The 27,847-nt window shown below is 35.1% G+C and overlaps 1 protein-coding gene across 4 annotated transcripts in view; it reads left to right on the top strand.

The window, feature by feature from the left end:
* Window positions 1-25,081, top strand: part of LOC142320616 (uncharacterized) — a 42,233-nt gene extending 17,152 nt beyond the window's left edge. The window contains exons 4-5 of one of the 4 annotated variants that reach the window (XR_012755445.1): window positions 2,316-2,358; window positions 22,490-25,081. The gene's annotated coding sequence lies outside the window, so the exon portion shown is untranslated. Of the gene's footprint in view, window positions 1-468; window positions 707-943; window positions 1,079-2,315; window positions 2,359-22,489 lie in introns of those variants that run through there. The other 3 variants (XR_012755447.1, XR_012755446.1, XR_012755444.1) reach the window with 3 other exon arrangements.
* The last annotated feature ends 2,766 nt before the right edge of the window (window positions 25,082-27,847 follow it).

Genomic DNA, 27,847 nt, shown 5'->3' with positions numbered 1-27,847 from the left:
GACTAAGACAAGTTCTAACTTGAAAAAGGACTTCCAGGCTGCCTGCATATTAGGAATATAAGAGACCTGCAAGGGTTTAGTTGTGATAGCCGACAACAAGGAGATGGTCCACATCATCAAGGACTCTCCTGCAGTGCAGAAGCTTGAGGTCAAGGTAGACCCCAAGCAAGGTTGTAGGCCCTGTGTCATAATCTATGACATTGACCATGGCCTCTCCAACGAGGAGGTTCTGACCCTGATGAGGGAGCAGAACACTGACTTGGACGAGGCTACGTTCAAAAAGGAGTGTAGGCTGTAGGATTCCTGGCACTCTTTTTTACAAGAGCAGGGAAACAAAGACCCATCGGTTGTTGTCTATAGAGAACTTGGTCATTAAGTGGAAAAAATACATTCTTCTGTCGGCTCTCGACCAGGATGCAGTTAGACAAAGATCGTGATTTGCCAAAGTTAATTTATTTTTATTTTCAGGAGAAGACACAGAAATTGTACCTTTCTGCGTGATGAAACTGCTTACAATATCATAACTTTTTTCTTGTTCATGGCGAGTTCAGAAGCAATCAGAATTTTAATAACGCAGAAAATTTAATTGTTTTATTTACTAATCCATAACTCAAATTCTTTTCATTTTTCAGTTTTTCTTTTCTTATATATTATTTAAAATGAAGTTTAACCTTACATTAGGTGAAATAAATCTCTGTAGCCTGGAGGTAAAGGACACCATCTCCTTTTTTTAATTTTATAATAGAGCAGCAGTTTGAAGTTTTGAAATTTGCTTGTACTAATTTCCTTTTTTCATCACTATTAAAATACTCTATTTAGGTCTACTTGAATAGATGCTATTGCTTATTTATTAATTTTTGCTTTATATTAAAAAAAAAATTTAAAGTGTCATATCTCTACTTACTTAACATTTTTTTTTTTAAATGAATTTTGTCATATCCAGAAATTTGTAAAAAAAGGCAGTAAATCTGAAGAAAATTACATTTATTTTGAAAAAAACAATACCGATTATAAAAGATAATATCAGCGCAACACAACCTTCTAGTTGTTTCATCCAATAAACAAAAAATTATGCAATAAAAAGATTGTAACGCTGTTACAATGAAAAGAAAAAGGTAATTTTAAAACACTAATTATTGTTATAAAATTATTTTGCTCATACAAAAAAGTGTAATACAAAATAATATTGTTACGGACACTCAATAAAAATTTACAAAGAACTAAAAATATACTTTTATTGTACAATAAAAATTCACAAAACATAGAAAATTAATAATAAAAAATGATAAAATAGAAAATCTACAACAAACAGTTTTATCTGTAGTCTTCATCACTTTCTTCTTCAGGGAAATCATTTACTTCACTGCCGTTACATATGTTTTGATATTTGTATTTTAATTGTGATATCATTTTTGGATCAACTAATGGCATCAAGTATATCTGGATACTTGACGTCATTCTTTCTCAAATTTTTTCATAAATTAATCAAAAGAAATTCTTTGTCAACATCTTCATATTTATAAAATAATTCATCAATATTTTCTTGCTGAACTTTAATGTGAACAAATTATGACAGGAGTATTGGCAGCTTATTAAAAACTTTTGTGTAAATAAACGGATGTATTAATTCTTGAAATCATGTAATTCCATTTTGCAAAGATACTTTTTTGAACATTGGTGAACCACCTGTTGTCAATCCCTAGGCATCATTATCTGAAAAAATTTATTATTGTCTTCTTCCTTCGTTCTATCAGCGCATAAACATTTTCTGCTTCCATGTGCGTATGTCCTTTTAACATTTATAACACTTTATCTGTGGATATAGATAAACAATATAGGTCATTTCTTCAGTTTTTGAATTTGTAATGTTTTGTTCTACCCATTTTAGAATCCAACAATCCATGGTGACATTCTCAACATGTCAACACATTTACTGTTCTGTGCATCTTGAGTATCTTTACTGTTTGGTCATACAACTTCTATGATTCCTTAAGGTGCAATCATAATCACTTTAAATAAATTTTTTATCATGTTAAGTTAATTCACCGTTTAATTTTGCTGATACAAATCTCAGGCCTTGTAGCCATTTTTACTAATGTTTAATATATATATATATATATATAAAGCCACTTTTTTGTAATTTTTTATTTTATAATCAGCACAGAATTGTTGATAAAATAAATACAACTTTTATAAATTTAAATCAGGTCTTAAAAGTGGTTTCTTAGTTTTCAAGCATGAATAAATGACTCATATTTTGAAATAACATTTATGTATAGAATAACATTTTGAATTATTTCTTGGTGTTTTCATAGCAGGTGTATGCTGTCCTCTTGTCTATTTCTACAATTCCTCCAGGTACTTGTTTTTTAATTGCGTTAACTATGACTGTATTATATATAGCTAGTATGTTTAGAAACATAACCTTACACACCCTTATTTTTACATCATTTATGTAAACTATAATGAAAAGAATTTTCTTTTGGTTTTGTACCATTCATACCTCTACATCTTTCTTATTCTCAGAGCTTACATCTGAAGAAGATTATATACCATATTCAGATGTAAGCTCTGAATCAGAGAATGAAATACATAAACCTAATAAGAAGGTATTAAGTAAAACAGTTATTGAACAGCAAAAGTCGAAAACGACAGAGAAACATTGAACAGTAGACTTCTAATATTAGCAAACAGAAGTACTTAGCTGGTGAGAGCAATACAAATGAAAAGGGCAAAGAATTGGCTGCAGAAGAAATTAAGCCTTCATATATGTGTAGAATGAAATGTTACCAAAAATTACTTAAAAATTTAAAAAGATTTAAAAAGACAGCTTGTTCATTTGAAAATAAAGGATATGGTTTGTTTACATTAATTTTCTACAACAACATTTTTTTACATGTTTTTACACAAATACAGTTTCAATAAACCGAAACCTTGGTAATTGTGTTAGTTTCAAAATACAAAATATTGAAAGCCTTCAAAAAACAAGAATAATTAACATAAGATCGATACAAAGCATTTACAGTAAGATTTTTCCCAAATGTCAGGATAAAATTACCCACATTAAAGCATGAATATGTATTATTGTTACTTGTGAATGTTATAAGATAATGTAATTTCTATAAAAAGAATTCCCTTTATTTCTTTACGTACTAATGATTTTGAACATATATTTAATCTTTTGTTTAAAAGCTGATCTTTCAATTTCATGATAAACTGTATATTACTGGCCTTGTAATTAGCCGTATTACTTTGGCTCTGTAACTGGCCATGTTATTTTGGCCTTGTAAAAGGTCAAAGCCAGAATAGGGGACCTAAAGAAAGTGGCACTAAGATTTTCATAATCTTAGAGTATAAGTCTGCAATGTATAAAACGAATGAGAAAATAGCGTCAAACCAATTAATTGATAACTCCAAAAAAATTATATAGGCTTGGCATGCTGGTATGCAACAGTATATTTGTATAGCTTGGCATGCTGGTATATGTGTATACCAGTATCCTAATAAAAAAGACAGTTAATTTTCCCCCAGACATGGGAAGTTTCTTATTTTTGAGAAAAAAAAGATTGTAGCAAAAAACTGTCTATGCTGCTTTTGTAATCCTGTCAGGTCACCCACCTACTGAAATTATGCTCATGAGATCTAAGAGACCAAGTTTTTTAATTGTAATCTATAGTATAGAATATTGTGGGGTTTGTTGCTAAATGACAGAGGAAATAATTTCAAAGGAAGTATCCAAGTTAATAACTGAATTCAGAGATATTCCATTTCCAGTTAGCCGTTTTTTTACTAATGTTTTTAAATATTCTCCACAAATATTTGATTTAAATGATTGTTGTTTATCCTAGATTATTCTAGATAGAACAACAGAATTGTTTAATATTTCAGTACACAATTAAATTGTATTGTAAAATTCTAACAGTTTTCTTTTCAATACTTCAGGGGAGGCTCGCCCTATTCAGTTTTATCTGACAGTAGTAAAAGTTCCTGGTATAATTCCAAGTACACTTAAATTTACAATTCCTCTCTGCAACAATAATCCAGGAGTTGCTATCACTGCAGATTGTTACCACAGGTACTATTTATTTTTGAAAAAAAAATTACAAAATAGATATGACTGCATAAAAACAACTCAATGGGGTAAATAAAATCAAATGTGGATAACATTTTTTTATTACAGGTCTTTATTTTAGTGAAGAGTAGAAATTAATCATTTCATCGAGCAAAATAAGATCTTTTTGGTTATATTTGAGAGATTCATTTTTCATATGTAAAAAAAAAACAAATACTGATTTCCTTAAAAACAGATTATTGAGATGTCAGCAACTATTATTAAAAACAATTAGAATAAACATATCTGATTTTTTAAATATTTCAAAGTCATCCTCATCACATTGTGACATGGCGGGGGGGGGGTGTGGAGGGTTGCTTATTGTTCCCTAGTTGAGCAGATTGCAACATACACATATTGAAATAAAAGATCAGTATTATGAACTTAAATAACATTCCCATTACCCTGAAGTTTCTGGTTCAAATCTGGTTACTGCCTTTTCAGTATATTTTATAATATCTTTGTAGGATACTGAAAATGTAATATCAGAAAATTTAGTTTTGTGACTGTACTTTTTTATCTGATTAATGATTTTAGAAAAATGAAAAAATGTTTTGGTAATGAAATCATGTCTGGACCTTCTATAATACATATTCTAGACAATCATTTCCAATTTTTATTTTATTTATTATTATTTTTTTTTTTTTTTAGCTTATTTATAACACTTTTTTTATTCAGCCTTACTAATAGGAAATGCTATAGATTAATCCAAATACATGATCTCTCTTTTTTGTGTGCTTTTCAAAATTTAATTTCCTAGAATTTCATTTTATGAATATTTATTTAGGTAGATGGTATTTTTTAATTTTTTCTATTTTTTTAGCCCCCATAGTTACTAAAAGGAATAAATAAGCAAAATAAAATTTCTGTTTTTAAGATCATGTGATTTAATGTTTCTCTTGCAATTTAGTTGTGTACTTTTCATAAGTGAGGAGATCAAAAAATTACATCATAAAAATAAAGGTGATAAAATAAATTTTTAAGTGAGATCATACTTAAAAAGAAGGCTTTTTTTAAATGAGTGAACTAGAGAATGATTGTTCAGCAAAAAAGAGTATCAATGAATGGCAGCAATCAGAGCAGCCAATCATCTTTTTTTATTAATTCTTTTTTAATGATATAAGTAATGGGCATCAAAAAAAAAGATTTAGTCGTTCTTTAGTTGTCCAGTTGATGAGCATAAATATATATACATACCTTTTTAGAGTAAAAATAAAATGTAAACCATATTCTATGAATAGTATTTGTAGAAACATTTTCAGTAAAACTAAAAATGGAAAGACAATATTTATCATGAAATTAAAAAAAAACTTTTTTAATTTGACAAGCTTTTTTTCTTATATCTGTAGGCCGAAGTATTTTTGTTTGTCCACATATTTTTTTTAATTTTATTAATTGTGTTGAGGGTTTATACATAATAAATTAATTTGCTTAAACACTTATTCAGTGAAATTTCTTTTAATAAATTAATGTATTTTTAAATGTTAGAATACCATCAAAATTTAAATACAACCTACCTTTTTTTTATTTTTATTTTCTAATACAAAATAAATTAAAATATGATTTAACTAACGTGTGATTAATTTTCCCATATCACTTGTTTTCGTTTTTTCAGGTATTAATGATACTATATTTGTGAATTAAAAATGGTAATCTATAATAGCTCTATAGTAGTATGCTGGAATGGAGAATAATAATAGCAATAATATTAACCTTAGATTACAATCAAATTTTAACAATATTAACCTTAAAGATGTCTGCGGGATCGGATCCTCTACACGCCTGATCTGAAGTTCGTCGTGTCCTAAAGTTAGCTGAGTCAAGTTAGGTGAGTCAATTCGGTATGTCAAGTTCGGTAGTTCAGTACACTAATCTAGTTCTGTTTGTCGGGCTAGTTCGGTGGGTCCAGTCCAGGGTCAAGTCCGGTAAGTCACTTTCCGTTATGTCACTTACAGGATCTGTACGGCTGATTGGGTCTTCTAACTCCTATCGGGTGGGTCGGGTCCTCTCCAAAAGACAAAACCATCTGAAAATAAAACATAAAAGGTTAGTATTCCGTTATCAGCTTGTATAAAAAGTTAATCTTAATTTTTATTTCATATTACGTTAAGTTAAAATAAACGTTTCAGTTGTTTTGATGGTATTTTAACATTTCATGCTGCTTATGTATTAGATTTAATAACGTATATATAAAAAAAAATTACGGAAAACACATGTAATTATTAATTTATTATGTACGTCCCCAACACATTTAATAAAATATTATATGAACTTGGTTTGATAAAATTTAATTGTAATTGATCGGATTTATGGGAACAAACGTAAGTTAACAACATTACCAGTTCTCGGGCGAACCTAGTCGGTTAAAAAATAGGGATTACCTTTATATATATATATATACGGTATATATATATATATATATATATATACGGTATATATATATATATATATACATATACCGTTATGAATATTATCAAAGAAATTGATAATTCTATTATTAATTGAAGAAATATGTTTATAAGATGTCTTGTTATACATCTTTCATCTGAAAAAAAAAATTAAAAAACACATTAAAATAATACAGATTATTTTATAACTAATTAAAATTACGATTATATAAAAGACAAATAAATATTACCTAGATATATTTTTTACAATACAGACAAAATTAAACTATTTAAAAATGTTTAGCTATGCAATTTATTATTCAATTGCCTTTTTTTTTTAAATAGGACTAAATAGTTTATATTTCATAGTAGTAAGAGCCTTTACTACTATATGCGAGCGCTGGGATGTCGGTATAGCGGATCCACATAGTACCTGACTCCCATGCTCGGGTTAAATCTGTAGAAAGCGGCTGACTGGGAAAACTCAGGCAGGATCAATGATCCTCTCTTTTTTTCTGTTTAGCCTCCGGTAACTACCGTTTAGATAATACTTCAGAGGATGATATGTATGAGTGTAAATGAAGTGTAGTCTTGTACATTCTCAGTTCGACCATTCCTAAAGTGTGTGGTTAGATGAAACCCAACCACCAAAGAACACCGGTATCCATGATCTAGTATTCAAATCCGTGTAAAAATAACTGGCTTTACAAGGACTTGAACGCTGGAACTCTCTGCTTCCGAATCAGCTGATTTGGGAAGACGCGTTCACCACTACACCAACCCGGTGGGTTAGGATCAATGATCCTGGGCATATCCAACTGCCTCTTCGCCTCCACCATGCGACATATTGAATGGCGTCACTTTATTCATGGAAACTTAACTTTTACGATTTCTGTGACAGAGAGTTCACATAAAAACGCCCATCTAGGAGAGCCTTTGGTGCGTTGAGTTTGGTGATAAAGAGGAAAGAAGAAGATCCTAAAATCTGGATCACAGAAGCTGCTGTTAAGGCGAAGAATTTTGCTGTGGAACTGTTCGTTGAAACCGTTAATGACCTACAATCATCGCCGCTACTCAAGGCCAAGAAGATAGGACGTATAAACTTTGAGGTGTTACCGCATGGTATCCTAAATACCTTCAAGGGATTTGTTGAACACCAAGGAGACGAAATTGTAGAGGAACTCTTACGGACAAGGAATTGTTGTATGTCGTCGACTGAACACACGATGCAACGGAGAAGTATGAGAAAAATAAAAGCTGGTTTTCATTAAGATGTTTGCCCACTCATCACTATTGGGGTGTTTTGGATATCAGAAATTCGAACATACAGCGGCGTGATGCACTAGGATCTATCCTTGTGGTGACCCATTATATCCAGATGACCCGTACAGGGATCCGCCGGTTTGTGTCAACCGCCATGGGCATCACTCTGCGTGATCGCGAAACTGTACAATTTACAAGAAGGAATTTGCAATTCAATAGATAAAGACTGTTTAAAACGTCAACTACATCGAAGCTAGAAAAGTCACCGAATGTTGCGTCTTATGCTTAAGTTGTTGCAGCTCCTGCAGATTAAACTAAAAGTCGCAATCTCTGAACTGGCACCAGATCTAGCAAACATGTTGAAACGTATCATCAATGGCAAATTGAAAAATTGTCCTTTAAAGAAATTATTCCAAAACCAACACATCAAAAAAGCGGATGTCTCCAAACAGAAGCTGTTCCAGACCTGAGAATGACCTCTCGACCGGTAAAAATTTAAGGAAAGTAAACAGCACAAATCGTTTAAACATAATGCACCGACGGTAAACGCTGAAATACAGAAAATCCCCATTCAGGAAATCAGGAAAGAAGATGACGTGATGATGAAGAAAGAGTGATGGACAAACATCAATGTGGAGCCCCGGAAAGCTCGGTGGCTAAAAGAAAGAGCGAGCTTTTTAGCCGCCCCTTGCAATGCTCACTGCACCATCTTGCTCACTGGCTCAGTATCATCTAATGCCGGCAGTAAAGTATCCTCCGATATATATATATCCAAGATGGATTGGAACACTCCATTTCAGAAGGCTCAGACAGCCTGGAACACTCTAATCAGAGGTGGAGGCCAGCAGCAGGGTGGAGAAAAGAAGCAAATAAGGATGGGCTAAAGGTAAATCTAGGCAGTAGATGTGCGTGTAATAAGTTTAATAAGTTCTGATTAATTTCATGAAAGGATGAGTTTTTAATACGTGAACAAGTTTAAGGCTGGTTTTGATAAATTTTTAATTTATTTATAGATGAAATATATTTCTTACTGCCAGAGAGTTTTATATACCCTTACCCTACTTACCCTACTTTATATTGTGTTTATGATAAGTCTAGTTTTGTATAATCTGTTTGACAAGACTAGTTTCTTCGGACTAGGTCGCTAGTTATTTTAACAGGAAGGGAAAGAATTTTTTATGTTCTTTGTTTTTTGGGGAAAAGCTAATGACCACGGCAGTTGATGCTCATATTCCCAGAAAAAAGTTATTTAGTTACACTTTTGTATTTCGTTAATTTTATAGTTTTAATTTTTTTCAGATTTGGCAAATTATTCTCTGTTGAAAAAAAAAATATATATATATATAAAAAGAATTTTACAATTATTTAAAATTATAATGATATATTATAATTTATTTCTAAGATATTTTTTAATAATGATAATAACTAATACATATGTTATATAGTTACAAAACCACTTAGATCCAAAATTTTCAGTTTTACACATTTAAATGATAGAAGTATATCTGTTGAAAGTTTTTTTAACATGTGCAATAATGTTAACAATATTATTTATTCATCAAAATAATCATTAATATTAATAATCTTTAATGTTCATCTATATTAATCGTTTATGTACTGAAGCCATTTCATTTCTTAAGTAGATCTTCAGAATTTGAGGAAACAGATTAAATCTCTTTCATGTCAGGGGAGTACGTAATGTAAGAATAAGTCAAGATGATACTTTACAAAGTTCTCTTTTTACAAGAAAAACTAGAAATGGCTGAACTTATATTACAAGTCCTATATTAAGCCTGTAACATAGACTCCCTTTTGGAGCCTATTATAACATTTCATTGCAAGAAGTTTTACAATAGTTTGTTATTGCAAATTTTTGAAAGGGTAGGATATCAATCTACATTAGAAATAGTATCAGTTTCAATGCAGTTAACTCTGTGGATCAATATTATACCAATAAAAATGTTGAGGCAGCTTGTGTGTCTGTGTCTAGCCAGAGGAAAAATTTTGGATTTTTTTTTTTGGGGGGGTTAATCCAGATCTCCAGGAGGTGATACGGAATCACTTTTAAACAATTTAGATTGTATTCTTCTTAAGCAGTAACATTAATAAATTTGTAGGTGAAGATAAAAAACGTAATAATCATAGCCATAGAACTAACTACAAAATATATTATGTATATTACTGATTTATCAAGGTCAAAAAGTAGATGTAAACTGAGAAAAATGTTATGAAATTATATGTAAAAGTCAAAATTAGGAGTAGGCCAGTTACTGTTAACCTAGATAAAATTTTTAGTGCTAATAATACTAATACAAAAGGATATATACTTTTCTCCATAACTAAATAAAACAATTTGATATATCATGACCAGTCTAAAAGGTGAAACAAGATGTTTCCTACAAAACGGTTATAACAGGTTCATAACCATCCAAATCAGCAGCCTCCATATCTATTTACAAAAAGAAAAGTCTCCTCCAAATCAGCAATGTACTGAAGGTCTTTTTGAGCCATCATATTATGTCTGGTTGGGTTTCTTAATGACCTGTTAATATCAAACCATTACTTATTTCAGATTTAACATTTTCACTTATTTCAGATTTAACATTTTCACTTATTTCAGATTTAACATTTTCACTTATATTCTGAGGACACCTCTCAGCCACCGTACTCTTCCATTTTTTAACCATAGGTATGGTAATCTGTTACTTAATTTTGTAGATTTTTGTCATTTTCCAGATTGGTAATAGTGTACAGATCATTAGTGTATGAATAAGTACATATGCTTCAAATAGCAACTAAATAACAAATGTAGTATTGCTGATGACTAATGTTTTCAGGGAGTCTGTGCTAAACTCAATCAAGTATATGAGTCAATATACTTGTATTTCTTCCCCTTCATTAGCCAACAGGACTTAAGAACTGGTGATAGATAGTATAGCAAGTGATCAGACATGAATTATAAATTACTCTCAAAAATAACATTGCCATTTTCAAGAATAACAAGAATCCTTATCAGGATTACAAAGGAAAGTAGGGTAGTGAAGTGATTTCATTTTGGTTTTTTCACTAAGCCAAATGTAATAGTGTTGCTTATCAGTATTCCAAGTCTGCCATATTGCAAGTGACATTCCAGCTTGTAGGTGTCACCTTCACAGTCTTATTCACCACACAGTGACTTGGTATGTAATGAACATCATTATGCTCATAGAAACTCTTGACTAGTACCTCAGATGCAAGCACACCTATACAAAAAAAGGGTAGAGAATGAGAAGCACAACTTTCTGTTGTGATATATGTATCTCGTATACATTGCTTCAATAATGTGGAGGATTGTTTTTTATAGTTTCATAATAATTTTATTTCTGACTTCTTTTGAAAACAGCTTTAATTTGCAATTTTATTTTATTCACGCAAACATTATTTCGCTAAATTTATTCAGTATAAGATATTGTATTTTGTGTTGTCTATACCATTAAAAATAGCTTCACAATATTTAAAAATCATTCACTTTTTCAAGAATTTTTCTGTATAATTCTAGGCTAACTATTTTTTCTTGACATAGATGATAATGATATTTTGATTTGTCAATATTTCATCTGTTAAAAATTGAAAATATACATTTTTCTTAATTTTCTGTCATCTAATCAGTAGGTCATTTACAAAAGAGTTTTACTTCAAAACTCAACTTTTTACTTCCAATGTTAATATCCATGCTTTATATATAATTTTTACTACACTGTCAAAAAATATTTTTAAATTGCGAGTTAGATTTTATCTCGTTGCTGAATTCTTGTGTTTATGTCAAAATTCTTGAGACATTTCCTTTATTTTGACATTACATTTTGGATTTTTTTTACATATTGTAATAAATCTGATTAATTTTTTTATTTATTAACCATGTCCTTAGACAGATATGCTCTCACTCATATTTTGATGAGGGAGATGAGATAAGTGAAACGTTAGGTTCCTAAAAAGTTTCATAGTTTTGTAAAAATGTTTCACTATTTGTACACTCATTGTCTTTGCAGCAACTTCAAGTTTGTAAACACTAAGCATTTTCTTTCCAAATAATTTCCTCATTTCTTTGTTAATATTTTGGAATTTCTAATAACAGTCCAGGGAATTTTTATCCATTATTTTAATTTTTATTGTTTTCTCTGCTAGACTGCCTCCGCAGATCAGCCTTCATCATTCCCCCTTCACTGTTTATTACTTCTAAATTTTTAAAATATTCTTTACAGTCTCTGATGTCCTTTGTACATTCTTCCTTTCATCTGCTGTTATCTTCAGGTTTACAACCACCAACACATTTCTTAGTCTTAAAGTGATAAATTCAATCTTTTAAAAATTATCCTTGAGTTTGATAACATCTGTGGCAATCATACTGGATATTTGTAATATAACGTTAATGGCACCACTAACATTCTGAATTGATTTCAGAACTTCTACACATCCATACATTCAAAACCATTCCTTTCAAATATTTCTTTACATTTAAAATTAACATTATTATTTTTTTTTTTTGTTGAGGTTTTAAGGGGCATCGACTACTTTGGTCATTAGCCCCATCCCACATTTCACATTTCCATACAATTTTGAAATCCTAATGTTTACCGCCTAGGCTTTCCTTTCAGCCATCCTTTCTTGCACTGTTTTTTCCATTCTTCTTACGACCTCAACTTCTGATAATAGTGTGTATGAAGCCTCAGACATGGCATCTTCTTCTTCTGTTTCTGATGCCTATGACGTTCACTGGCTGACATCAGGTGAAAGCTTCATTGGTGCAGTTAGCATTGTTGCTATTGAATCTAAACTTGCAAGTGATGCATTTTCAGCAGCTGAAGAACCAGATTCAATCTCTAAGGGTGTGCTGGGGCCAGCTGAAATAGACGCTCTCACTGTAGCTACTCTCTGAGCTTTTGGAGGCTCTATGGGTACAGTTCTAACATCGTTGGTGTCTGGTGCTTTCTCAATAATTATTTGCACCTCCATTTCGCTAGACTCAGACTTTTCCTGTACTCCTGTCACAAACTCCTTTGCCTTGTGACTCGACAAAGGAGTGATCCTTTTTTTTTCAGATAAATCATGATTTTTATTTATTACGTCGGTTGGTGGCGTTATTGCAGGTTTTGCTGGTTTTTTATGCTGCATCGGTACGTTTCTTATATCAATGACATCAGTCTGGGAATGAGCCTTCACATGTTTAATTGGTTCTGACCAATGAGTCGACTCAATCTCTGTATCAATGATTCTTTCTATCATTGTCGCAAGACTTGGTGCAATCATATTAAGCAACTGCTCCACGTTAACTTTTGATGAGGAAGGGGCAGCAGCTGCTTCTGCATAAGTGGTTGATGGTCAAGGTGTTCATTGACTAACAATTTTCTTCGCTTCAGGATAACTTACTTTTTGAAGCATTTTAACTTCCTGAATGGCCGTTTCCAATTTATATACTGGGCAGTTCTTTGATCAATAGTTGTGGAGTTGTGGTGCCCTTTACAATTGATGCAGATTGGAGGGTCTTTACACGGATCACCTCATGTGTTTTCATTCCACATATGCAAATTTCCTGCGCTTCACTTCTGGCTGCAGTGTGTCCGAATTGTTGACACTTAAAACATCTCATAGGCTGCAGAATGAATGCATGTACATCAAGCCGATGTATGCTAGCTCGTACCTTTTCAGGAAGATTAGGCCTATTGAATGTCAAAACATGTGAGGCCAAAGGAAGAACTTCACCATCTCTTCTCATAGTTAGTCTGCGACACTGAATCACTCCCTGACTAGACATTTCCTGTACTATTTCCTCTTCTGTACAATTTAGAAGATCACGGCAAACAACTACTCGTCTGGATGTGTTAAGGGTGCTATGCAGTTGCACAGATTACCGCAAATTCACCAATCTTCTTCAATGCCTGGACTTTTTGGTTTTGACTGTTGTTGATAGTTTCGACGTGCAATCCATTAAAAGTATTCTGGATTTCCTTGACAGGACCACCAGCACAATTAGCTATCTCTCTAGCGATTAAGAATGGACTAATCTTTTGGAAGTTACCATTCTCCTTCGTAATATTCAAAAATCTTGGTTTGGGAACATTATTTCCAAACAAAGCTTTTCTCAAATCTCTACTGATTCTATCAGCATCTTTTCTGATCTTATCTGTCTCTTTACTCTTTTTCCTCTTTGCTTGTGGCGAATCGGCAGTTTCTAAACGAGTGTATTTACGTGCACCCTCTGTCATGTTTGTTTGTTCAAGGCTATTCATTTATATTTATCCCTTCTGTAGCAAGGCTAGCCACCGGGGTACACCTCCACTCCAGGACTACTAACCTTGGAGGTCCGATCTGGTACTCCAGTGGAACCAGCATATGTCCTGGCAGAGAGCGGATGCGCAATCTCCAATCCAGGCTCCTATTCACCAAAGCTTTCAAAGCTCCCATGCACCGACATACATGGGCACCATTGCTACATGCTTGCCATCGCAGGGGGCATGTGGACAACAGAAGGGTCTCCATCACACCTGCAATAACATTGACCCTGGCCACCACATCGCCAGCTCTAAATATAGTATAAGTCCACTTCCAAATCGTTCAGTTGTGCATGATCTGCAGGTGGCCAATAAATCCAGTCTATCTGGTGACCTGAAGGTGGAAACAGGTCAATAAGAAAAACCATATCTGAGGAATTTACTCAGAACCTCGTTAGCCAGCTATATGTATTGTACGTAAGTACAGCTGTTGCCGCCCTGGACGTCGAACATAGATGTTGTGTTCCAGACGTGGGGATTATCTACCTTAACAGGCATCGACTGCTAAGGTCATTAGCCCTCGTCACATTCTTAAAAAATAGGATAGTATCACCATCGGGTTCGTCATATGTAAGGGTGTAAAGAACCCTTACATTTTTATTTAGAAGCACAAAGTACACATGGGATTGTAAAGGGCCCCAATCTTAAAAATTTGAGAAAATATCACAAAGAAAATCACAAAGCTCCTCGGCAGGGAGGCTACCCTTTCCAGTCCTGACCCACTTGGCTATAGGCATGCATTGCACTTACCCATAGCCTCGCACCCTCAGTCCACCCTTGAGGGTCCCCATGCCATCATTGGACACACCCCGACTCCCTGCTCTTGTATGCAGGCGAGTCAGGGTGGCCTAGGCAAGAGGGCTACCTCCCGTCACTATATGTGCCATGCTTCGAGACTCCCTTATATATATAAAACTACCTCTTAGAGTTTGTTTAACACAGCTTTCAAATTTTCACTTTACAGACTTCTAAGAAGTCCATTGGCATGCAAATAAGCAACTATCTTTTGTTCATTTCCATTATCCAAATCAGCAGCAATATCATTTCTTAGCCGGAACCTCTTTCTGAGGTCCTCATATATGCACACTCTTCCATTAGATGCTTAATTGTAAGTGTTTTATTACAAACACCGCACATTGGTCTCTCTTCGCCAGTTAACAAATATGAATTTGTTATTCGCATGTGACCGATTCTAAGTCTGGTCACAGCCACTTGTTCTCAGCGAGTCAACTTCACATCGCTTTTCCATTTATACAGAGAAGTTTTGACTGAGTTTAATTTTGTATTTAAACTCCTCCAATCAGTATTCCACTTGTTTCTTATTATGTTAGACAGTTTTTAACATCTGTTACCCTTACAGGAATTGCATCCAAAACATTGCAGTCTGTTGTCTTTCTGGCAGCTTCATCTGCGCTTTCATTACCAGTAATACCAGACCAGCATGCCCTGGAGTCCATACAAATACACATTGCTATCCTCGTTGATTTAGAACATACAAAATGGACAGGATGTTTGCAATTAGGACATCCTTAATGTTCTTGCTCCGAATCGGAACATATTAATTAGCACTCTCTCTTTGCAATAGTGTTCTGTGTACCGAAGAGCTTGCTGTATGGCAGTAAGTTCTGCCGTATAGAGACTGGCCATATCTGGCAGTTTCCAAAAGTGGGCTTCTCCATTTACATATATGGAGCATCCAACACCATGTTCGGTTTTAGAACAGTCAGTATAAATTCGAATATGTTCTTCGTATTTAGTGACGGTTGCTAAAAATTCCCGTTGGACGATCACTGCTGGCTTCTTTTTTATTTCTTCCTGAGAGCGATCCAACTTTGTATTTACCGCTGGCAAGAGCCATGGCGGTATTTCTCTCGTAGAAATTGCTAATGTATCTGGAACAGCAATTTCGTGTTTTCTTCTTAATTCGTGGTACGTAATTCCGGCTGGTCTGGAATAGGTAGCAGCACGATGTTCGTATAATGCAGCCAAAGGATGGTTGCTAAAACGTTTGTAATTTATATGGGCAGGAAAAGCCCATATAGTTGCTGCCTATCTTAGCAAAAGGATCTCTCTTCTATTATGTAGTGACATTATTCCGGCTTCGGACATTAGACTAGTCTCCGGACTTGTACGGAAAGTGTCTGTCACACATCTTATTCCGCTATTACGAATTACCTCTAACTTTCTTAAATGCGACTTCCTAGCGGATGAATATTATAATACATCCGTTGTCTAGTTTCGATTGTACCAATGCTTATATAGTCTCAATAATATTTCATTATCTGAGCCCCAACTGATGTTCCCCGTACTGGAAATTGCACGCATATTACCGGAGATATTTCTGCAATAACAGTGTCCTAAGTACCCGTCGTCGGGGCTGTACAACGATCGGTGGCTGTTAGTCAACCTACGTTGCTGCAGCGTTTTTAACAAAGTAGCAGCGTAGTGTGTTGCAGTAGTGCCACCGTCGGCTTAATTAGGACGTTTCCTTTGCATTGTTGGTGTCCCCTTTACGTAGTTGGTGAGGCCAGATAAGTTTCGGATCCTCTGGCAGGTTCGGGCAGCGATTTCGCTCCGACTTCGCCGGTGGTCAATAGGAGCTTTCAACTTTTGACTCCTCGAGTGGGCTGCGGAACAGACGGTCCGGTCGAGGAAGATCTAGTTAGACGCTCACGTGGTCTTGTGGCAGGTGGTAGTTTCAAACAAGCTGTGATCGTAGTGCCTGGTGACACAGCTGGTGTAGTTTTTTCTAGTTTAGCGATCGAGCAACCGGGAGGAGGTTGTTTGGAGAACTTGGTCGGATTGGCCAAGGAACTGGACTCCGGTGACCCCTTCGTGCCACGAAGGTCAATCGGCAGGTCGCCGCCACGCCCCCGGTCTTCCGCAAAGAAAGTCTCGGAAGCCCCTCGGGTAGTGGAGCGCCCGAGCGAAGTGGCATCGCAGAAAAACCTGCGAGATACCTCAACCTCGAGCGGCACGGTAAAGGCGAAAGCCGGATCCGTGCAGCAAGGGCATGGCACTGAGGGGGGCGCCAAGTCCGAAGTACGCCTCCCATCGAAGTCGGGAAAGGCGGAAGCGCTAAATCCGCTCCTGGGCCTAAGGTCCCGGAAGGGAAGCCTGTTGAAAAGCAGGTGACCTCTGGGGCTGGAAACATAGGGCGGATTGAGGAGATGTGGGCCGAATGGTTCAAGATCTCCTCCAAAAAGGAGTCGCTCTTGAGTTTCGTCAGTTAGTGGACGCATACCTGAGCGAATGTTCACTGATGGTGTCGGGTCTGGCATTAAAATGTGAAGGCCTCCAGGGTGCGAACCTTGCGCTAGACTCAGTTGTGGAGGGAGTTCGGGGCTTCAAGCCGGTAACGTGAGGCCTTGGGCGAGCTCCACAAGTCCATTAAGGGAGTGGTGGAGAAGGTAAAAAAGTCTGTCTCCTTCGCCTCGATAACCGCCGCGCCTGCGCCTAAGCGGGCAGGTCCGCCGCCACCAGCCTAGGCGCCGGCAACTAAAAGTAAGCAGGCCACTGTTAAGGTGATCCCTGTAAAACCTGGTCAGGGGGCTTCGTCTGCGATGACGAATTAGATCCTGAACCAGCGGGAGAAAAGGTTCCAAGTTTCCAGGGTCACTAAAACCAGGGATCATGGAGTAGTCCTGGAGGTCGTAAGTGAGCAACAGGCCAAGCAACTGCTGGAGGCCGACGTTCTGGTGAAGAACGGGCTGAAGGCTCAGCTGTTAGCCGAGCGTAAGCCGCAGATATTGGTTTACGATATGTCAAGGGCAACAAGGGTAGAGGAGCCCGAAATCCTCAAGGGGATCCACAGCCAAAATCCAGTGTTGGATATGGCGGTCGAGGACTTCCTTCGGGAAACCAAGGTGGTTCGGCAGCTGGAGAGGAAGGAATCCCTGAAGAGCCACTGGGTTCTCGAGACCTCGCCTAAGATCCGGCAGGTCTTAGTGGCCGGTGGAAGATTGTTCTTTGGATGGACTGCTTGTAGGGTTGTCGACCATGTAGAGGTAGCCCGATGCTATAAGTGTCAGGGCTTTGGGCACACCTCTCTCCGATGCCGTGCGCAGAAGGAGATATGTGGCCACTGTGCCGCTCCGGGGCACAGGACAACCAATTGCCCTGCCAAGTCGTCGCCAGCTAAGTGCGCCGCCTGTACCCAGGCAAAAGGTAGCAATGCTGGACACCGGGTCGGAGGCAGGCAGTGTAAGGCGTACGAGATCGCTCGGACTAGAGCTGTAAACAACACAGCCTATGGCGACGCCTGAACGCCAGGAAGCCCTTGGGGACAGCTTTCACCAATTCGAACGCCTGCGCCTGGGACAGCTAAATCTGCACCATTCCCGGGCGGCCATGAAACTTCTTGAGGAGTACGACCTCGAGGTCCTCTTGGTCCAGGAGCCGTACGCGGTCGCGGATAGGGTGGTCGGCTTCCACGGGCCGAAAGTGATTCATTCTTGTGGGGGACTGCCGCTCTCTGCGATCGTAGTGGGCTCTGACTCTTTGGGTGTCTTCTGGATACCCCAGTGGTCTGACGAGCAATTCACCGTAGTGCGGATCACGAGGGGTACGCTCGATGTCGTACTGGTGTTGGGATACTTCCAGCTTGGATGGAGTATAGACGACGTGCTGGCGAAGTTGGGTAGGATTCTGGACGGTCTCCCGGGCACCAGAGTGTTGGTTGCTCTGGACGCTAACGAATTAGAATGCCGCAATGTTCCCGAAGCCCTGCAGGCCGTGGTAAGAGACTATTTGTCTAACCGCACGGCTCTGTTTAAGGATACGCACCTAGTTGTGGAAAAATCCGTCACCAGGGGAAGCCTACAGGGTTCCGTTCTCGGTCCCCTGCTGTGATACCTGGTGTTTGATGGATTTGTGGGGTTGACATTCCCAGAAGGGGTCACGGCCCAGGCTTTTGACGATGGCTGTCTCCTTTTAGTTCGTGGTAATTCACGACCGCAGCTAGAGAATAGGGCCCAGGCGGCTTTGTCAACCGCCGAGGGCTGGATGGACATGCAAAATTTAAAGATTTCTGTGCCCAAGACGAAGTTTATGCTTCTGAAGGGTACAGACAAATTATCAAGCAGTCGTAATCCCCACATTAAGTATAAAGGCTGTGTAATCAGCCGAGTAAGGGTTCATAAGTACCTAGGTGTTTTGTTTGATGACAAGTTCCTTTTTAGTAACCACATTAAGCAAGTTGCGGCCGACGCCGTCTCTGTGATGCACAAACTTAAAGGATTGCTCGGAAGGATTACGGGCTGTCGGGCCGTCAAATGTACTTGGTGTACCGAGGTGTCTTCGAGAGCATGATCGCTTACGCGGCGCCAATTTGGGCACATAGGTTGGATAGAAATAGAGCACTGCTTCAAAATTTAAGGAGTGCCCAGCTCAGAGCCTTGACAGTATGCACTGGTGTTTTTAAAACAACCTCCTACCATCGTATTGGGAATCCATTTAGTGGTGAAAGTTCGGGCAGCCATGTGGAAGTTGCGAAGAGATCGGGAAGCCGAGGCATTTGGGATGCGGTTTCGAGTCGGGCTAGAACCGGAGCGGAACGGCGATCACAATGCACCGGATCTAAATTTCGTTAAGTTGCCAATTTCGCGCCTGCGGAAGAGGCTATGGAGCCTCGCATGGAGGCATGGCAGCTTGAATGGCACACCACGACTAAGGGAAGATCCTTGTATAGGTTTATACAGGATCTGGGGGATGGTATGCCTCGAATTCATTTTTAAGGGCAGCGGGTGCCCAAGTGCTCACCAACAATGTGGATTTGAAGCAATATCTGTTTCGGTTTCGCCTAGCGGCTGATGAGTTGTGTTTCTGCGGGCAGGTCCAGTCGAACGAGTATATTATGTTCGACTGCCCTGCTCTTGAAGGGGGGGGCCAGAGACCGGGACACCCTGGAATTTAGTGGTCAGGGGGAAAACTAGCCGCTCATAAACGGCGAGTCAGTGTGGCGAGAGCTGCATTATCGGACCGTGTGGGAGTTCCTCGATGAGGTTGCGAAGTTAAACCGTCATCGCTAGAGTTTTTTAATTAATCTGTGTTATATTGATTCCTATAGCGCTGCTGTGGGAAGTTTTTCCTGAAATAATGGCTGGCCACCAGCCAGATACAAGCTCCAAGCGCTTTAAATGGTGGACAGGCACTAACTCGCATACAGCGACCGAGGCGTGACAGCCTAAATTGCTGTCTTTTATTTTATTAATGTTAATGACTTTTAGTAATTAGTAACAAGGGGTACGCCTCCCCGATCTAGATTTAGTTTGACAATTGAGCAGTTGGGCACATAAGCAGGTGGTGAATAGCACCCTGCTTAATCCGCTCACGCTGATAGGTAGCTCACTAGGAGCTTTTAGGTAACGAGGTTGCTAAACTGTTTTAGAGGCACAGTAGTTGTATCTTGGCACTGACATATGGTCTATGCTCTAGGGCAACCGAATGGGGTGGTGGCAGGAGAAATGCCAGTTAACCAATACATCCATAGTCTAGTTTCGATTGTACCAGTGCTTTATATAGTCTCAATAATATTTCTTTATCGGAGCCCCAATTGATGTTCGATAAACATTTTATAATGTTTAGGGCTTTTTTGCATCTATCACTCAAGTCATGTATATGTAACCTCCACGTAAGGGATTTATCCAATACCAGCCCTAAAAATCTTACATTGTCCTTGGATTGTTGATTGTCAAAATAGGACTTTGGTGAGGAATTCTCTTCCTACAGAAGTATACACAGCACGTTTTATCTGGTGAAAATTGGAATCCATTATTCCTCGCAACTTCATTTAGAGCATTATCGCTCGTTGTAATTTGTATTTTACCTTAGCATTGTTTTTCATCTGTTTTCTTCTCTACAAGAGCAACTTTCGGTTTTGGAGAAGTATCTTCAGCAGGCTGCACTAATATCTTTGGCTTGACCTGTTCTTTACTACTGAAAGACATTATTTTGTTTTTGATAATCCTTTCAATCAAACCAGTCAAAATGGGTGCAAGTTTGTTGATAATCTCACCTTCATCAACAGCTACTGGAGCAGGAGCAGGAACAGCAGCCACAGCCTGATCATCGGTTGTTGTTGCTCTAGATTTGTGGGCGCTTACTATCTTTTTAGCTTCAAAGTAGCTGATTTTCTGCAGGGTTTTTACTTCCTGTACAGCTACTTCGTCTTTGTAGACAGTACAGTTCCTGGATATACATGAATGCTGTCCCTTGCAATTGATAAATGTAGGAGGCTCTTTACACGCTCTTTATACAAAACTCCTGTAGTTAATATCGATGACCTTAAGAAGAGGATTGTTAAACAGATCACTTTAGACTTATAACTCAGATGTGGATATGTTACAACGAACAAGAAATGAAAGTGATTACCAAATTAATATTTTAGAAATATTCAAATATAATGCATCATTCAATGGTGCACACATTGAATGTCTTTGATTACAGGTAAAAAAAACTTTTTGTTTTAATATTTCTAAATTCATATAACCTGTTTTTATCTTAATAAATAAATAAATTATTTACTCAATATCAAAGTTGTACAGATAATTCTCAGACACCTGATGTATCATATTTCCTAGCTTAAACCTCAAGAGCTTAGTCATCTAATAAAAAACAACAAATATTTTTCAATATTCAATAAAATTAATAATGTTAGTTTTAATTAATAAAGGGCAGAAAAATTAAATGTATCAAAGATGTGGTTTTTATAAATAACAAAATAGAGATACTAATTATCATTTTCCTTTAAAAATAAAATTTTATCTGGTCTTTATTAAATTAAAGCAAAAACCTTTAACCTTCCTGAGCAGTGATTTTAATATAAACATCAAATAACAGTAATATTTACACATTTACAATAACATTTTACAACCCCAAATTTCAGATACATTATTAAGAACATAATAAGACATTATTTTTACTAAAATTCTCAGTAAATAGCACCCTTGAAGTTGAAGTATTTGGGTAAATAGAATCAACTGCTGAGTTGACTAGTTTCAGTGGACTATTGAAAACAACACTGGTTTTCAGTTTCAATGCATTTTTTAGTGGCTATTGATAGCTATATAGTTTAAAAAATCTCTACTGGTTAATTTTAATAGCTAATTGTTTTTTTTTTTTTTAAATTGCAAAATAAGTAAACACTATATCTCATAAAACAATAAGAGTTCTTTAATAAAAGTGGTCTTAAATTATTTTCAAACTTAAGATAAAAAATGCTTTTTCTCCTGTGATCCATAGAAAAATGGAAAAGAAAAAGTACTTTCAGCCTTAAATCTGGACCCCTAGGAAAAAGAAATAAAAAAAATAATAATAAATAAAACTCATTCATGGTACATGTTAATGTAAATTTATTCTGTAGTTCTTTAAGGTTAAAATAAACTTTAGCAGCTCTGATAAAATGTTGTCTTATGTTTCAGGGTATTCAAAATATTTTACCAGAAGCAGACATGTAAAACTGTTCAATGATTTTCTCCAAAGGAAATGACAATTATAACTTTATAAATTATTTTGGAACAGAATTCAAATCTTTAATGAAAGGTATTGATTCATTAATTTTTCCAAATAAAAATGGTAAAATGGACACAATATTTTTTATTGGAAATACAGGTTCTGGAAAATTAATAACTGTGCAAATACTAGGTTCTGATAATCAAAAAATATTTTCAAGAGCTGTTTGAGAAAGTAATTTTGTTATAATAGACAATTCAAAAATAGGAACAGATATGTTAACATCAGAAACTTTATATCCTGATCTGTTAGTCGACAAAGAAACGGGGTACACATCCTTTGTGATAATCCTGGATTTAAAGATACAAGAAGCTCAGTTCATGAAATAGTTGCCTTATATTCAATAAAACAAGTTATTAGACACACAAATAGAATAAAGATTGTTATTGTATCTACACATGCATCCCTTAAAATGGCAATGTATCGAGAAGACTTAATTAATGTTTTGAAACATATAACTGATTTAATTAAAAACATAGATAAGTATGATAAGAGTGTTTATTTGTTAGTAACAAAAGTTGAAAATGTATATTTTGCAAGGCAAAAATTAGTTAATGACAAAAGCATTATTACTGATATAAGACATTATTTAGAAACAGTAAAATTAAGTTTGAGCACTAAAATTAACATTTTAAATGAAACTGAAATAAAATCAAATTGAGAACCTTCTCCAGAAAAATAGAAATTCTTCGAAAGCCAGATGATGAGAGACCTTTGATCACTTTTCATTCAATTTAGGTGGAAAGGGCTAAAATAAGGAATATATTGCTCAATGATATTAATTGGGTTAAAGTAGATGAAAATGATTTTGGCTTGTCATTAAGTGACAGTGCATTAATATATCTGAATGATTTATATGAAAAAATGAATTCACATATGACAGAACTAACAAAATTAATCAGTTTATATCTGTCAAATGATTATCAAGTTCATATAACATCAAACAATGATGTGAAGGAAGTGATTAACTATTTAACAAATGTGCAAGAGAAAATCAAATTGTTTTCTTCCAAATTGGGGAAAGTAAACATCCGACCGAATACATAAAGATTATTAACAATTTTTCAAAAGAGAATAATTTACACATGGAATGTTTTTTAACTGGTCTTCAAAATACAACATTAAATGATTATTTAGTAAAATTAGAAGATTTTATTTCTTCTTCAAAGTACACACCTTCTACATGGAATATGACAATGAAATCTGTCATAGATTTTGTTGATAATAAATTACAACAGTATAAATTTATTTCTGAATGTTTCAATTACTATCAAGTTATAAAAGCCAAAAGAACAAAAAGTTATACAATGTAAAAAATGTCCAGCACTAGGGTACTGAAAATAAGCAGCCAGGATTGAAAATGTGAAAATAATTTTAGTGAATTTTTAAAACAAATTAATTTTCATGGGCAATACACTTCATCTATAATTGATGACATGCTGATTAAGAAATTGAATCCTATTATTGATATTTCCTTAAAATACCAATACAGTACTCTTTGCTATAATAACTCTCTTACTTTGGTACATTTGTAGTAGTCAGTGAAATTGAAAATATTATGTATCAAAAGTGTGGTAATGGAAACAAAATTATAATTTTCGCAATGCCTACATTGATAAAGATTTGAATAATAATGTCTTAAATGGAAAATCCTTGGTAATTGTGACTCCTTCGTGGCACACAATAGGAACTAGAAAAATTAGTGTAGAAGGCAAAGCTAGTGGAGAAAACATGCCTAAGGCTAATTTTAATGAAATAGGACTTAATGGAAATAATGGAATGTCTGGTGGAACTTTTTTTGGTATAGGTCGACATTTATTAATGGTGAAAATGTTGAAATCTGTACAAGTGGTGGTAATGGCCAAAATGGTCAAGATGGAGGAGATGGACTGGATGGAAAGAAAATGGTAAAGAACAAAATTTGAGAAAAATTGATGGAGATGGCCTTAATTTATTAGTATATAGTAAGAAAAAGAACATTTACAAAGCTGAAGCTATTCCAGAAAAAGTTGGTGGAAACAATGGTGGTGGAGGGAAAGATGGGAAAAAAGGAAAGGCTACTCTATATAATATTGGAAGTGAGCCACATTATGTCTCTCTTATAAAATAGCAAATGGAAAAAATGGAATTAATGGTAAAGATGGAAAACCTCAAAAGGGTGGTAAAAGTGGATGTGATTTACTTGAAGTCAGAGAATCGGAATGTCTATTATTTTTTGGTGACTCTGATAACAGTAAAGAGTTTATTAATTGTGGAATAAAAAGTGCAGATGGTATAGTTCATAGAACAAGTCTGATTGTACCAGCAACACTACATGCTACTGACAATTCTCCTCCTTGTGAATACATTAGAGATTTTAACAACTGTTATATTAAAGTATATCATTCTCTTCTATTAGATGGAATTACCAAACATTTTATTAACAGAATGATTTTTACAAAATTTTAGAAAGTGTTTTATTAGAAACTACATTGTTATTGATAAAAATAATAATATTAGAAATATAAAATAATTTACATCAGTATTGAAAAAATACCATTGCTCATACCTAGCCATTATTTTGTTTACCCATTCCTATTACCTGTTGCAGATTCATATTCTTATTTCTCAGGTTATTCAGCTTTTTCGTAACCTATTTGTTCATATGTCCTCTTTGGTGTTGAGATAATTAACACAAAGGTGTCAAACAAGTTTAATTAAATCTGTCTAATCTTTATAATTTGGATTTTTAAATATCAAACTATTTCTGTGGGAGCACTTCTCCATACTACTGAAACAACATTTAAGTTGTTTCTATAAAAATTTTGATTTTTAAGTTACCATATATCTTGTTTTAAAAATAGGTCTTCTTTTGAGATTTTTTCCTAACTTTTGGATAATTGATATGATGTTATCCTTCAAAGCCAAGGTTGCCAGCTTTTCATCCAATAAACTTTGCATTATCAAGGTAATTTCAAGCATAAATAGATTTGAAATAAGATATCATTAGCTCTACTGGCTGTGCTTTAAGAATAGGTATGACAATTTTTTTTAAAAGTGATTCCTCTACAAATTCTGGCCAAGCAAGATTGCTGTCACCTTGCCAACTCAGTTGATTTAGAATTTTTACAGTAATTTGATACTACACTTACAATGTTTTATAATTGTAAAACAGTTAAACCACTAAAATACAAAAACTTGTGGGAGACATCTCTTTCATATAAGAACACAGAACTACCAATCTCTTATTTATATTTAGTTAACACTAAATCATTTATGAAAAATCTGTTATAGTCAATCAGTAGAAGATTAAATAATGAAAAAAATGAGCAAATTACAACTGGGTCTCTTACACATATTTCCATAACTAAAACAAATATGTCACATTTTAAGAAAATTAACAAATTTTTAATAAATATTTTTTTAAATATTTATTTGTGTACACTGGTATATTTCATACTTGCATACACATTATTATTTCAATAGCAAAAATTTGAGGGCCATTCAATAATTAAAGACACAAACATTAATAAAATAACTAGTTTATAACACAAGGAATTAAATATTGCCTTGAAAATTAAGCATTTTAGAAAATCCCTTAGTTGTAAATAATATTTTGACATTTAATCTTGACACTAGGTTTTCCTTCTTATTTACTTTAAATATTTTTCTCAATAGAACATCAGATCAAGAGTTTGAAATAAATAGATATAAAGCTGGATAAAAAATCTGTTCTTTAAGCTGGAAGATTGTTAGTTTTTGTTGTACTGTGAGTTTGGTTTGCTTGGCATTTCCCTCGCCACCACCCCATTCAGTCACCCTAATGTATAAGACTGAATGTCTGTGTCACAACAGCTGCTGAGCCTTGAAAAAGTTTAGCGACCTGTGTCCTAACTAGCTCCTAGAGCTATCCTAAAAGCATGAACAGAATAAGCATGGTACCATACAATAGTCACTTACATGTCCCACTGCCCACTTGTCATATATCACTAAAATGGGTAGGTGGTCAACTACTAAAACACATATGACTATCAATAATTAAATTTATCTTGTCAAAGACAGCAATTCGTGCCACACCTAGGCCGCTGAATGCTAGCAAGTACCTGTCCACCATTAAAGCGCTTGGAGCTTCAATCTGCCTCTTGGTTAGTTTCCTACAGCAGTGCGGTAGGAGTCTTTTCCCATAGATAAACTTCTGATGTCGGTTTAACAAAGCAACCACATCAAGGAACTCCCACATGGTCTAACAATGCAGCTCTCATCACATTCTCACCAATTTTTGTACTATGAGTAGTGAAAAATGCATGGGTAAGTGTAGTTATGTAAAATAATTACATCTTTGATTTCTTCAATATTTTTGAATTACTTTGGATGGTAGTAGATTTATACAAAATTCTATAATAGTTGATTAAAAAAGTACCCACTGTTCTGTGGGCCTCTCTTGTTAAAAAATTTTAATTAGATGTCTCATATTCTGAAACGTAGGAATGATCCTTTTAATTTAACAAGATTTGACTTAATTTTTGCTCAGTGGTGTTTCTGGTACTTCTATTTTAAACTTTAATAAAAAAAACTATTTTTAATGAAAGATCCAGATAGTGTTTGAATATTTAATTCTCTAAGTCAGGAAGTTTAAAAAACAATTACATTACTTATAAACTGATATCATCCCAAAAAAATTATTTGATTACAATACCAGCCTATTTAATTCTTCTACCTATAGTGGCCAATTTAAGTAAAAATAAATAAAACCTAGTGTCTGCTAACTTGTTTACCTGAAAAAAAATTATCCAAAATATTATATAACTAGTTGCTGACAAAAAAGTAGTAATTTTTTCATATAGCATTATATATTGTTTCCATCATAAAAATTGTCAAGCTCAAATGACACTTGCAAGCAATAAATTTGTTACTGTAAACAGAAAAATTAATAGTTAACTTCCACAAAAATAATAATAATAAAAATTGTGCACTGAAATATTAATAATATGAGTGAAGATGAAGAAGAGGCTGCTGTTTCATCTTACTTTTATCACGAAAGTACTTTCGCTGGATCCTGCATCCTCGGTCACAATAGAATTATTTAATTAAATTGCAATTTAAAAAATAAAAATATTAAAATAAATTGTGTACATGATATAATGTTTGTTATATTAATGTAACATTAAAATAAAAATTGCGTATTAATTTATTACACGAGTGCTGCTATCTGTTGCAGTTTTTATAAGTTAACTTGGAAAATCTAAGATCGGAGTCAAAATTTGATGTTGCAACATCAATAATCTCAG

The sequence above is a fragment of the Lycorma delicatula genome, chromosome 2 (genome assembly GCF_047948215.1).
Source record: "Lycorma delicatula isolate Av1 chromosome 2, ASM4794821v1, whole genome shotgun sequence".
NCBI lineage: Eukaryota > Metazoa > Arthropoda > Insecta > Hemiptera > Fulgoridae > Lycorma > Lycorma delicatula.
The sequence above is the reverse complement of the archived record's forward strand: the minus strand, read 5'-3'. Positions and strand labels throughout refer to the sequence as shown.